The sequence below is a fragment of the Talpa occidentalis genome, unplaced genomic scaffold (genome assembly GCF_014898055.3).
Source record: "Talpa occidentalis isolate TD23 unplaced genomic scaffold, MPIMG_talOcc4v2.1 talOcc4.10, whole genome shotgun sequence".
In the NCBI taxonomy this organism is placed as follows: Eukaryota; Metazoa; Chordata; class Mammalia; order Eulipotyphla; family Talpidae; genus Talpa; species Talpa occidentalis.
Window position 1 is genome coordinate 47,323,668 of NW_023600993.1, and position 15,023 is coordinate 47,338,690.

The following is a 15,023-nucleotide window of genomic DNA, read 5'->3' on the forward strand; positions in this document are numbered from 1 at the left end:
TTGTCTTTCTCATTTTATTCTTGTACAGAATAATGTGCATTTGGACATTTTGGCTGCAAACTTAATTGAAAATGGGAAAATGTTTTGATTATTTACAGAACATTTTCTTTGGAAATGTGTGATAAATTTTTAAAGTTTATCTTCTTAATCTTATTTTTTTATTTAATAACCTCAAATAGAAATGCCATTTCTGGACTTCAAAAAAGAGGAACCTCTATTATGCAACTATCATAGGAAACCAATTGTGAGCAGACCTAAAGATACTAAATAGGACAAGAGATGTATGAGATTTTAAGGTGGCAGAGAAAACTTCTGGTTGTCAGAAAAGGATGGAAGTGGAGAGGGGACAAGAGCTGGAGCAGAGGAGAGGCAGAAAAGGAAGAAGGAGCAAGGAGAAAAGGAGAGAAAGAGGGAGAGAAAGCCATATGAATTCAAAGTGGATCTCTGAGGCAATGTACCAAATGGGAGAAATTATTTTCAAATTATCGATTCAACAAAGAATTAGCATCCAAGATATGTAAACAGCTTGTACATTTAACAAAAAAATGAATAAAAATGGGTAGAATATCTAAATAAACATTTCACCAAAGAGACATAAAAGAGAGCCCATAGACACATGAAAAGAAGTTCACCACCACTTCATTAGTGAAATGCTGATCAAAACCACCATGAGTTATCACCTCACACAGAAGAGGATGGCTATTATAAAAAAGACAAGAAACAAGGGTTGGAAACTCTCCTATGTTGTGGGTGGGTATTTGGTGAAGCATAGAAAGTAGTGTATAGAAAGTAGTGTAGTGATTTCTACACTATAGAAAGATTTCTACACTACAGTATAGAAAGTAGTGTAGTGATTTCTCAAAATATTAAGAATAGAAATACCATATAATCCAGCTCTTCCACTTGTTGATCGACCCAAAGAATATTGAAAACACTTAATTCAAAAAGAGATATGTACCAATATGCTGAGTTATACAGTCACATATTGCTTAGTAATAGGGAGACATTTTGAGAAATTGTCCCAATGCAATTGTGTCCTTGTGCTAATATCAGAGATTGCAATTACACAAACCTAGTTGGAACAGCTGACTACACACCTTTGCTGTAGAGGGTAGGCTATTGAGATCACTGTCATATATGCAATCCAGTACTGACTGAAAAGTCCTTAAGTGATTCATAACTATAATACACAACAAAATACAGCTTCACTATAAAGAAAATAAAATTATGCCACTTGGAACAACATGGATGGACCTTGTAGAGATTATTCTAAGTGAAATAAGTCAAGTGGAAACACAAATATCTACCATATAATTTCAAATCACATGCAAGATAAAGAAACAAAACAAGACAAAAACATCCTTCTAATTAGGGCCTCCCTGGTGGCGCAAGAGGTTAAGACCCACACTATGAAGCTATCTGCAGCCACTGCAGCTCAAGTTTGATCCCTGGCCAGGGAGCAACCCACATGACACAGCAACCGCTCCTGACTCGCCCGCTGCTCCCCTCACCAGTGTATTTCAGTAAATCCACCTGTTCTGCTCCCCACTCTTGTTTCTATGAATCCTCTCACACCGCCCCCCCCATACCTCTGGCCTACACCCCAGCTCTTGTATGCATAAATAAATAAAATAAATCTTAAAAAAAATCCTTAGATTTGACAATAGAATGGTATTAACCAGAGGAGTAAGGGGATGAGGCGATAGGTAAAATGGATAAAGAGGGTCAAATATTTGTCGATAGGTGGAAATTAGATTTTCAGTTGTAATTATAATGTAGTATACACAGGTGTCAAAATACAAAGCTATACATCTGAAGCTTTAAAAAAAAGAAAACAAATGAACAAACAAAACAAAATAAAAAATCTCTCACTTAGATTATGAGAATAAAAGATTAGTTACCAGAGAGGCAGGGGGACAGCAGTTGATAAAACTAGGAAAAATTATGAGGTGGAGGATAGAAATTAGACTTTTGGTAGAGATCATGATGTAGTATATATAGACATGCAACTACAATGTCGTGCGTCTCAAACGTACACTGTTATAAACCAATATTACTGCATTAAAAATTCTTTTTTAAAAAGTGGGTCTTTAATTGGCTATTTGGTTGAATTCTTACAGAGGCACAAGCCACATATACTGAGGCCCAGGGAAAACAAGACTATACATTCTTGGACCAAACAACCAAGGAGTTTCAAGGAGTGAGTAAAAATAAAAATTTCTAATAGAAATAGAAGGGAAAGTAGAACATAGGCAAGTAGAAATAAGAATGCATGAGTGGATCAAAGGAACAGAGGATAGTTTGGAGGGCTGGTACAGGAGGTCTCCAGGGATGGGGAAGAAACCCAGACCACGAGCAAGCACATGCTCAGCGCGTTCACCCCCGAGCGCAGCCAGAGGCCTGACTAGTTCTGACTTGAAGCAGAAAGAGGGGTCAGTCCCATAATCCATATTCTTACTGGTCACCCCTGTAGTTTATTTTTTTCTTATTCTTAATAATTATATTGAGAGGTAATATACATACCAGCGAAGTCAATTCTTCAAGTATACAATTCAATGGTTTGTAGTATATTCAGAGTCTTGTAGTATAACCATCACCACTATTTTACTCCCCCAAATGAAACCCCATACCCATGAGTCATCAGTCCTCATCTCTACCACTCCCCTTCCCATCCCCAACCTACATTCTCTTTCTGTGGAATTGCCTATTCTGTATATTCCATATCAAAGGAATCTGTAATACATGATCTTTTCTAACTGGCTTCTTTCACTTGGCACAATGTTTGCAAGACTCATACTTGCAGTATCTATCAGTGCTCCTGTCCTATATGTGGCTAAATGACATTGTATTGTATGGCCATCCCACATTTTACTCTTCCATGCTTCAGCTGATGGACATTTGGACTATTTCCACTTTGGAGACAATGCTATGAACATCCATGTACAAGTGCTTCTGGAAACATATATTTTCATTTGTCTTGTGCAGGAATCAAATTATTAGGTCTTACAGTTATCTCTATAGCTAGCATTTTGAGGAACTGCCAAACTGTTTTCCAAAGTGGCTACACTATTTTACATTTGCACCAGTAATGTATGAGGATCCTGATTGTTGCCAACACTTATTACATCTGTCATTCTGATTATAGACTTCCCAGTAGATGTGAAGTGACAGTGCATTGTGTTATCTCATTATAGTTTTGATTTGTATTTCCCTAATGACTAATGAAGTTAAGTATATTTTATTCTACTTACTGGTTATTTCATTCAGCACAATCTATGCTTCAAAGTATTGAAATTATAGTTTTAAACCAATATCTGTTCTCAATACTACCTTGTCTAAAATTCTCCAAGACTACAACATTACACTTAGACAAAATCCAAATCCCTCTTACAACATACCAGATCCTGCAAGATGTGGCAACTTGCAATTATTTACTTGCTTCTTTCATTTTGGGTAATGTGTCAGCCTTCCCTATTCAGAAGGCAGAAATTACCCAGTCTGCCTGTCCATGTATGCCCACGCCTAGAATACCACCTAGCATATGGTAAAAACAAATGCTCATCAAACACATGAATACTTAGGAAATTTTAAAAATGAATGATTCCCCCAATTATGGTTAGATAATGCACAGTGCTATGTGAATGAAAAGTGACATAATTGTGTGTCCTTTATTTAGATGAAATAACAATGGTGTATTAACTTCTTTCATAAAAAAGGTACACTAGACAATCTAGAATTACAGACTATAATGACAAAGTAGACATACTTATTATAGTTAATTCAATTTAATCACAGTCTCCAAAAAGTGTTTTCTGCTGTTATGATATTTTCAAACAACATAACTGGTGTCTATGTGCTGTACAGTTGTCACTCAGTAGTATTTAAAAAAAACTGAGAATAAATTAGGCAACAGGCCTATTACCATTATGCAGATTCATGCAAGCTCCATTGCATGGATTGGTATTGCTGTGTTTACTCTGATTCTGTTAATGAAAGTGTAAGGTTCAAATGAAAGTGTTAGCTCCATTGTGAGTCTGTCTTAACACATTCCACAGATATTTGATTCTATCCCAAGTCAGCCTTTTTTTCAATAAAACACAAACATCATTTTGAACTATGATACAAGGTTTATGTTCCTTCAGGATTTTGAGGCTGCTATTACCACACCCTGAGAATTTGTTTAAAGTAATTGGAAGTTAAGAAATTCATGTCATGTGTTAAAGAACAACCGTGGACTTGACAGTTTGCAATCATTTGCAGCAAAGCAACTTGTCCCTTTGTCTTTCTAACTGTGCCCCTTTGGGGAGTCAAAACCCCCAAACAGAAGTTCCTACTTGAGCCCCAACCTATTCCTTCTCAGAGTACAGTTCTCTCCATATTGTCCACAAAATCTCATCTTGTTTTTGAATTATTTAAGGTTCAGTTTTAGCTCCTCATAAAGGATCTAATCAGTCTACTTTGTCTCATCTCTTGAATGACCCACCTTTCTTCCTTTAGACACCATCATGATCAAGGACACACTAGTTTCTTTTACCCTACTGCTTCCCCACCACCATTCACCTCCACCTCCCTTTCAGTCTCTCCACATCCAGCAAGTCCAGTCACTGACTCCACATTGCTACTGAGTGCATGGACCAATGAGTGAATGATTAACCCATGGAGGAGTCACAGTAATTCTAATAATAATCTCCTTATACGCAGAAAGCATTTGTTCACGTCTTCAAGCCAGCACTTTGATGGATTTGGTGGGAATCATTCTTACTTCCATTTCACAGATGAAGAAACTGAAGCCAGATAGCAGGATGACGTACTCAGGGTAACACATCTATTTTGGGGCAGTGCAAAGATTCTAGCCTGGAATTATGAATTCCCTGTCCAGTTCTTTAAATAGCACTGTTTCCTCTGCCTTCCCCGAACACACACAAACACACACACACACACACTACACACACACACTACACACACACACACACTTGAAGTAAAATCTAGGGTACCTAGTCTGTTGCAAAACAAATCTAAAAGCTTTTTATGATTTTCTGTCTTTGGACAGAGAAGCTATTGCCTTAAGTCTGCAATAGCAAAAGCATACAAGTGGGAGAATATTTTATTTCCAAGATAGAATAAATCAAGTTGTCCCCAGAACCACTGTGGAAGTAACTCCCAATTTCAGAACAATGTGCACACACCTGACATTAAGGGAACCCACTGAGATAAGAAAGCCGTGTTCTCCTTTCGAAAATGGTGCCTCAAATTAATGTTCAGCTGAGTGTATCTAGAAAATGCAAAAGATTCAAAAGCTCCTTTTTATTTCTCTTCCTTCCAAGCAAGTTATTGATTGAGACTGAGCTCTTAGTGAGACCTATTTTTCTTGTACCTGACAGAAGGAACTTATAACATGATAAAAGACACTGATTTGGCAGGACAAAGAGAATAAAGATGAGAAAAGAGACTTAAAAAGATTTAACAAAAATAAAGAAAGAATCACAGGGTGGGTGTCTTCATACCAAAATACATACTAGAACGGACAGCAGGCAGGCAGGGTACCCAGTGCCTCAAGACTGTTTCATTGTGGAATCTTATTTCTCACAAATGAAGCTCATCTCCTTCCTTACCCAGGACAAGAATGACACCCATATCCTCTAGTGAAGGCAAATGGGGAAATGCAAAGGATAAAACGCTTCCAAGGGTGACTTGAAGAAACTGGTTAATATATGGCCCGTTTTCTATAGCTCTGGTCAAAAAGTGAGCTCAGGAACTAATGGAAACTAAAAGGAAATAAAATAAAATTACCCCAGCCAAAGGATCCAAGCACTAAAATTAAAAGGAAAGAATTAGAAATATTTATGAAGTCAAAAATTCCTCCAATAAACCACCCTCCTTGCTTCTACCAGTTTGCAGTCCCTCTTCCTCCCTCTATGATTTCTGCTTCATTAGTAACATAGTCACCTAATCCATTCTATTTTCTCATGAGTTCTAAGAATAAAGAGAGATAAAAAAAAATTTAGGGCCTCCCCGGTGGCACAGCGGTTGAGCGCTGGGTTGTGAGGCCGGTTCGATTCCCTGCAGCTCCCCGGCCACCGGAGGAGGGTCCCACATGGCGCGCAGACCTCTCCTGCCGCCCGCTGCTCCCCTCAGCAGTGTATTTCGGTCTTTCTGCCTGCTCTGCTCCCTGCTCTGGCTCTGGTGAATTCTCTCACCCTCCCGCGCTTCTGACTGTACCCAGTGCTTGTATAAATAAATAAATTAATCTTTAAAAAAATAAAAAATAAAAAATTTAGATACCTACATACAGGAAAAAGAATAAAGTACTGATATGCCAGGACCCTCTCTATACCCCATTTTAGGCATGGGTCACTGTATCCCCCAATTTGCCAGGAAAAGAATATCGTGCTCCCTCGCTCACTTGCTCTCTCTCTCTCTCTCTCTCTCTCTCTCTCTCTCTCTGTCTCTCTCCCTCTCTCCCCCTCCATACATTATTTCATTCGTTGGAATCTTCCCAAATTTTTCTTTCTCTCTTCATTCTTTCTTGACCCTGCCCCCTCTCCTCTCCCAGCCAGACCTGATTAGCTCTCTCTGCCTTGCTTGTGTGGTACTCATCACAGAAGCAAATATAATTAATACAGTAATTGTAATTATTTATTGTTTGTCTCCACTATTAAACTCAGTTTTCCAAAAGGGCAGGAATACGATCTAATTATCTTTACTAGAATCCCAGCGCTAAACTCATTACCCGGCATATAGTAAGTGCTCAACAAAAATGTGTTGCTGCTTTTGCTATCTGACACCTTTCAAATTATCCCCACAGCATCATCTCTCTAGCGTTGTCATTCAGTGTATACCGACATGGAGATGAAGCACCACGATGAGAGAGGTTGTGAGACAGTGTGACCCAGATGCAGCAGGGTTGCCCGTCCCCCGTAATTACCTGCCTCTCTGACATACACTGTCTCTCCCGTTGCCCAGCCGGAAATACAGGGTTCATTCTCAATGTGTGTCTCCCTCCCCTTCACTCTCTTTATCTAGGACTTTCCACTTTATATCACTTTTCCACTGGTTCTGCCAACCATCCTCTTAAGTCCCCTTCACCACTGTTCTGCACTATCCCAGGCTGGGTAGGTTCATTGTCGGTTCATGCAGCTTAGAAGAGAATCTTGGAGCCATTGGTGTCATCCCACATGTCAGGGGAAAACAAGTCAGCAAGGACACAGGAACTTGGGCCCCTGCAAATCTCTCTATGATCTCGCCTCTCAGAGCCGTTCTCCACTCCTCTCCACCGCTCTCCACTGCTCTCCACATGGTCCTCTGTCGCCCTTACAAGCTCAATCTCTCAGCTCAGGTGTGCCCACCTATGCATGCCCTACTCCAGGCGTCCACCATCAGGCATGTGTGCCCTGAGCCCACGCTCCCAAGTACCTCCCGCATTCAAGGCCGCGGGTGACAGTCACAGAGGCTAACGGCGCCAAAGCCTGAGCATCTTCATTGACCCTACACCACGCTAGTCCAAGTCACCATTTTCTCCAGCAGCACATTAACAGTCTCCTCTCAGGCTTTCTTCTTCCTCCATCCTCTCCTCTTGCCAGTTGGCAACCAGTGTGTCCCTGGTGGAACATCTCCGATGCCATATCACTGCCTTCAGTGACTGCATGTTGTTCTCAGGGTAAAGAACAAAAGTCTTCATTGGTTCCTGGGGCCCTCACAGCGATAACAAACATGTGCCTCTCCCACTGCAACTTGAGCCAGTTCTCCAGGTGCTCAATCATTTTAGCCATTTTACTGTCCTATGGCCATGCCATGGCCTGGTGTCATTTGGTGTTTTGAGAATGTTCCCTCAGCCCGTAGTGCTCTCTCAGTCCCCTGCACCCAGTCTTCAGGATTCAACTCAATTGTCCTGTTAGGGAGAACTTTCTTTGAGCCCATTCTCTCCTCCCTCCACTCCACACTAAGGCTTAGACATGTTTCTAAACATTGCTAGCTAGACATTCATGCTGGGTCACGCCTATGCTGCACCAAACTCTTAAGGCCCAGGAAAGCAGACACTTATTTAATGTGTACCACTGCATCCTCAATGCAACACAGGGCCTAGCATGTAGAAGGCAATAATACCAGATGGATAGATGGATGGATGGATGGATGGATGGATGGATGGATGGATGGATGGATGGATGGAAGGATGGATGGATGGATGGATGGATGGATGGATGGATGGAAGGAAGGATGGATGGATGGATGGATGGGTAATTAATGTCTCAGTTGTCTTTTGCATATTGTGTACGGCAGGCATCACAAAAGTCCCCACAGAGGGCAGAAAGCAACATATTTGTGTGAATTATGCTGGGCGAGGTCGTAAAGAGGAGCAGAGTTGTACACTGAACTTTAAAATTTTCTTGAAACCCCAGGTTACAAAAATGCCCACTTTTTCGCAGCTTTTAATTGAGGCCTTTGAGAAGGTTGTTCCAGGACGCTCTTCCATCGGGTCATCAGAGAGAAAGGAAGGCTCTGGAGCTGACAAGTCTCTCCCCCAGACCTCAGTGGTATGAAGGCAAGGTCTGTTCACAAGCAGAAGAGACCCATACACACTCACGTCCAGTGAGGAAGGACTATTCTTTAACCTGGAAGCCAGAGATTGAATTCCTACCCTAGCAATTCAGTTTTTCAATTAATAAAATTTGTTCAATAAATGGAAGGGAGGAAGAGAGGAAGGGGGTTGTTAAACTTTGTGAAAATACAGGAACACAAAAACATTTCCTGGGAGCAAAAGGAGAATTGTGGTTTTGAAATTCTGCCTTTTGTCTTCATGGGGAAAGCAGGAACTTCCAAGCTGAATAAAATAAGTGTCATATTGGTAAACTCACAAGACCTTGGCTATCGCTTCTCCACATCCTCAAGTGGGAATTTTTGCTTGTTTGTTTTGATGTTTCCTGACCATGATTCACCATGTAGAAATACTGAAGACAGAAGTCAAGCTAATTTTCACATAACATACTCTTTTCTGTGAAAAGGACTCAATATAGTCTAGGTTTACATGTGATTTTGCCAGATTTTTACCATTACAAATCTTCTTTTCCCTTAACTGAAACCCACCTGATTCTTATTTTCCTTTGTTGCAAATGTGAATTTTACTATGCTCTATCTGAGATTCACAGCAGATGGGCTATGACACAAACTAACAAAAAATACAATGGGAGGAAAGAAAAGATAAAATTCTTGGGCAAAAACTACACAGAAAATGAAAAATTCTCAGATAGGGTATAATGGGGATGAAAGAGGAAATCCCTACGAAGCTAACAATTAACTTTAAAGGAAGAAAGCTTTTTTTCTTAATAAAACTCTAGAAACAGCTGTATCCACCTTTAGTGTTGTTGCAATCCAGAGAGCGGAGATACATCAGCCTTACAGCATCCATATTTTTATGTCCTGCCATCAAAGATTCCGGCCCACTGCTTTCTGTATATTGTCTGGTCGTAAAAGAGCAACCATTTTCTTTTTTTTTTTTTTAAAGATTGATTTATTTATACAAGAACCGGTGTATAGCAGGAATGGACCACTGAGCAGGTTTTCTGATCCCATGCAGACTGGGTAAAGGAGGAGTCAGAGTCCTCAGTGGTTTTGCAGGTTTTTATTGGGGTTCACCAGGCATATGGCAGGCAGGGATACTGGGGGGCTGGGAGGCTGGCAGTCCTCCCAGGCCCCAGCAAATCTTCACTCTATCTGGGCTCTCTGGCCTTCTCTGCTTCTGCTTCGGGCTTCTTCTCTTTCGGCTTCTGCTGCTGCTTTCTCGGCTTCTGGCGTCCCTGTGACGCCGCCCTTAAAAGCACAGCCTTAGCGCAGGTGTACCCACTTCAGGTGCCCGCCATCAGGCATGCATTCAGGACCACAGGGTTCCCTCATCTATCCTGATGGTGGGAGGGCAGAAAAGCCTGATACCTTTTACCTTACCCTACAACCGGGTATAGGCCAGATGCGTGGGAGGGTGAGATGATTCAGAGCAGGGAACAGAACAGGTAGACTGATGAAATGCATTGTTGAGGGGAGCAGTGGGTGAGACAGGAGAGGTCTGCCGTGCCATGTGGGACTCTCCCCGGCCAGCTGGGATCGAACCCACACTGCAGAGGCTGCGGACAGCCCCCAAGCGCAGTGTTCAACCACCTGCGCCACCAGGGAGGCCCCACAATCATTTTCTATGATGTTAAATCCACTAATTTACATATTCCTCACCCAAGACTGCATTTTTCTCAAGAAACAAAACTCAACCAGATTTTTTTTATTAGCCTTGCAGAAAGATATTATGAAAATCAATGTCCATTCAAAATTTAGTCCATCCAAATGGCTAGGTGAGAACAGAATCAATTAACTGAGGACATGTCTATAATTTTTTTATTATGCTAAAATGCATGATTAAAGGCAAAGAGAAATTTGTATTATGATGAACAATATTCAAATAGAAGTTCAATCCATGTTATTGTACTATGCCCACCTGATGCCAAATAGTTGACTTCACAGTCCTAAGTTGAAACAACTGTGTTCACATTAGCAACTTGCTATGTCAATTCTATAGGGTCTCGATATGTATTGTTGTCTTTTTTTTTTTTTTCAATTTCTTAGCAGAAATTCATGCACTACCTTTATCTGATAGAAGAATCCCATTTCTCATGAGAAAAGTCACTGACAAAACTTGACTTTTAATCCAAACCAAAACTTCATTTCCCAAAATATCTAGAGCACAGTTTTCAGCAAATTTAGATTAACAGTCAGATCAGAGTTTTGTGGTAAAATCTCATTTGGTCACAAGTCACATAAATTCACTGAAGCTTCCTGTGGGTCAGGGGATGAACACAATTATGGAACTCAAGGCCAGGAAATAGCTGATGAAGGATGGCACCTAAGAAATAGATAAGCAGGGGCCTCCCTGGTGGTGCAAGGAGTTAAGACGCAGCACTATGAAGCTATGTGAAGCCACTGCAGCACGGATTCAATACCCAGCCAGGGAGTCACCCACATGGCACAGCAGACCTCTCCTGTCTGGCCCTGTGCTCCCCTCAGCAGTATATTTCAGTCAGTGTACCTTTTCTGCTCCCCACTTTGCCTCTAGTGAATCCTCTCACCCAACCCCCCATCTCTGGCCTGCACCCCAGCTCTCACATGCATAAATAAATAAATCTTTAAAAAAATGAGATAGGCAGTCTCTGGAGGTCTTGATACTGTGTGTGATGTCCGATGCCCTCAGCTTTCATCATCTCTCTGCTGAATAAGACTCTGGCACTCTGGGCATGACAAAAGAAGGTTATCTCCAAAATTTGAAAGATTGTGACTGTAGGGTAAATAATTATCAGGTTTTTCTGCCCTCCCACCATTAGTATCGATGATGAAATCCTACAGTCCTGAATGCATGCCTGATAGAGGGCACCTGGAGTAGGGTGTGGGCATGTGTAAGTGGGGATACCTGGGCTGAGAGACTGTGCTCATAAGGGTGGTGCCACAGGATGCCAGAGAACGGAACAGCAGCACCACGAGAAGAGATAGAACAAAGGCATGAGAGAACACTGGTGTAGGATAAGGAAAAATGTCAGGCTTTTCTGCCCTCCCGCCATCAGGACAGATGATGGATCATTGCGGTCCTGAATGCATGCCTGATGGTGGGCACCTGGAATAGGGTGTGGGCATAGGTAGATAGGATTCACCTGGGCTGAGAGACTGGCCTTTTAAAGGCGGCGTCATGGGGATGCCAGCAGCAGCAGAAGCTGAAAGAGAAGCCGAGAGAGAAGCAGAGCCATGAGAAGAGCAGAGAGAATGTGAGAGAAGGCCAGAGAGCCCAGATAGAGTGAAGACTTGCTGGGTGCTGAGAGGCCTGCCAGCCTCCTGGCCCCCCAGCACCCCTGCCTGCTGTGTACTGGGTAAATCCCAATAAAAAGACCTGCAAAAAGCCACTAAGGACTCTGACTCCTCCTTTACCCGGTCTGCTGGATCAGAAAACCGACCCTGTGACCCATTCCTGGCCCCCTACAACTGGAGAGGCCAGAAAGAGTGATGACTCCCTGAGGGCTGGGAGGCCTGTCAGCCTCCCAGACCCCTTGCACCCTGCCTGCCGTGTACCTGGTAAATCCCAATAAAAGCCTGGAAAAAGCCACCAAGGGCTCCAGGACTCTCTCCTTCACCCGTCTGCTCCAATCATAGAAAGCTTGCCTTTTGGCCTTCCTGCTGCTACAGTGACTCCCCGATTTAAATTATTAGATAGGCTACTTTTCCAAACTATGGATTTCCCAATGGGCTCTCACTGCCAATCAGCTTTCAGCACAGGGGGATATTTTCACAGAAGAGTGATCTGGAATTATTCAGCAAATTATATTTATGTATTTTCTATAACCTAGGAATTCTACTCCAAGGACAATGTCACAAGAGTTCATCAAGGAACATAAATAAGGATTTTTTTTTTATTTTTATAAATCTCTCATATTTATTTTTTTACATCATTGTTCATTTTTAAACAATATTTGCTTCCCCCCACCCCCTCAGATTGAGTCCCCATAAAGTTTCCTTCCCCAACGCCCGTGCACCATCACCTCAGTCCCCTGTGCTCCTCCCTCCCTCCCTATTCCCTCTCCCTCCTCCTTCCCTGCAGGATGCCTCTGATTTATAATTGTCTGTTTTTGCTTTGTTGTGTTTTGTACTGTTACTATTTTTTTACACTGATGTCTTATTTGGTTCCCCTATATTCCTGTTGTAAGTGAAACCATGTGATATTTTTCTTTTTCCTTCTGACTTATTTCACTGAGCAAAATTCCTTCTAGTTCCGTCCATGTTGCCGCAAATGGCATGAGTTTATCTTTTCTGATTGCTGAATAATATTCCATTGTGTATATATGCCACATCTTCTTGATCCAGTCATCTATTTTTGGGCATTTGGGTTGTTTCCAGGTTTACCTATTGTAGATAGTGCTGCAATAAACATAGGGGTACAGGTGTTCTTTTGAATCAATGTTTTTGGGTCCTTTGGGTAGATCCCTAGCAGTGCAATTGCCGGGTCGTATGGTAGCTCCAGTTTTAGTAGACTGAAGATACTCCAGACAGCTTTCCATAGTGGTTGGACTAGTTTGCACTCCCACCAGCAATGTAGGAGAGTTCCTTTTTCACCACATCCTTGCCAATATTTGTTGTTGGTTGTTTTTCAGATATGTGCCATTCTTACTGGTGTAAAGTGGTATCTGAATGTGGTTTGAATTTGCATTTCCCTGATAATAAGGGATGCTGAACATCTTTTCATATGCCTGTTGGCCATTTGCATTTCCTCTTTAAAGAAATGTCTTTTAAGTTCTTCTGCCCATTTCTTGACTGGATTGTTTATTTTTGTTTTATTGAGTTGTGTTAGTTCTTTGTATATCTTTGTGATCAGTCCCTCTGAACAAGGATGTTCTTTGTGACAGCTTGTGGTGGCAAGAAGCTGGGTGTCCATTACTGGAAGAGATGACTAAGTGAAAATCTATAAGGGCCTCCCTGGTGGTGCAGGGGTTAAAGACAGCGCTACCCAGCTATCACCAGCCACTGCAGCACGAGTTTGATCCCTGGCTGTCCAAGGAGCTACCCACATGGCCCAGCAGACCCCTTCTGCCTCTCCTACTGCTCCCCACAGCAGCGTATTTTAGTAGATCCGACTGTTCTGCTCCACAGCCTCTCTGGTGACTCCTCTCACCACCCCCCACCCTGCACCTCTGGTTTACACCACAGTTCTTGTATGCATAAATAAACAAATCTTTAAGGGAAAAAAAAATCAGTGAATGCACATTAGAGTATTAACTAGCAAGTTAAAAGCAAAGGACTACACAGAGCCAAGTGAGAGGTGGTTGTTGAGTGCAGGACTTTGTAAGCTTCATATGAACAGATCTGAAATCCCAAGAAGGACTGCAACAAGATGTTGAACATATTGTTGCCCTTTATCACAACACTACGGAGAGATGCTCTTGGCTCAGAGAGCAGTGAACACACGTGCCCCAGCACTGGCTGATACTTAGGGGGGTGCTGCATGCCCCTGGAATCACCTGGGGAAACTTTAAATTGAGACGAGGTGTAGCCCATCAGGCTGGCAAGAGGGGAGGAAGAACTCAATCCCAATCAACTTGTTTCTAGTTAACCAGTTAACCAGAAGAGAATACTGGGCATTACAGTTCACATCCTATTGGTCACGGCACAATTTAAATACACAGTGCTAGCGGGGGGAGGGAATATAGGAAATTAAAAAAAGCACTATAGAACAAAAAAGAACACCATTTGCATGAACAGGAGTGGAGTATGTGCCAGTGAAGCAGGATGCATGAAGAACAAATCAAACTTAAAGGATCATTCACAGAACAATGATAAAGGGGCAGCAACTGAGTTACACAATTAACTGAAACTTATCTACCAGAGAGACAAAAGCAACAGCAAGTTCTTAATAACTAAATAGACTTCCATGGCAATAGTTTCAGAATGGCTGTGGGGTGAGAGGGTCTCACACTGAGAAGATAGCCTCAAAGCTACAAAAACCTGTCACTAATCATTTGCACAGACATTAAATACTGATTCTGAGCCAGAAATGAAGTTTGCTTTCGAGTGAAGTTGGAATGACCTTTATGTAACAGCCTATCTTTGTCACCAGGAGATTTTTCACTTACTGGTAAACTGCTAGGAAATAAGATTAATTCTTCTTTTCTTTGAAGGTGTTAGTGATAGTGATATCAAATATCCTCTTGACCTCAAAAATCCCATAAATAACAGTTCAGCAATGTCATGCTTCCTTGTTGTCAAGGAAAATCTTGTCCTTGAACAGTAAAGCATTTGTAGAGAAAGTGGAGGAAAGAAGTTCCCGGCAAATGTGTCATAAATCAATACAGCTTGGAAATGTGTCGGAAGGCACATGGCGTAAATGGATCTCCCGATTTCTGATCTTAAAATCTAGAAAATACTTACATATCTGTAAGAATTTACCTATTTCAAGTCTCGTCACTTTTTTCAAATCTACTTGAAAACAGTCCAAGCGTACTAACGTCACAGAG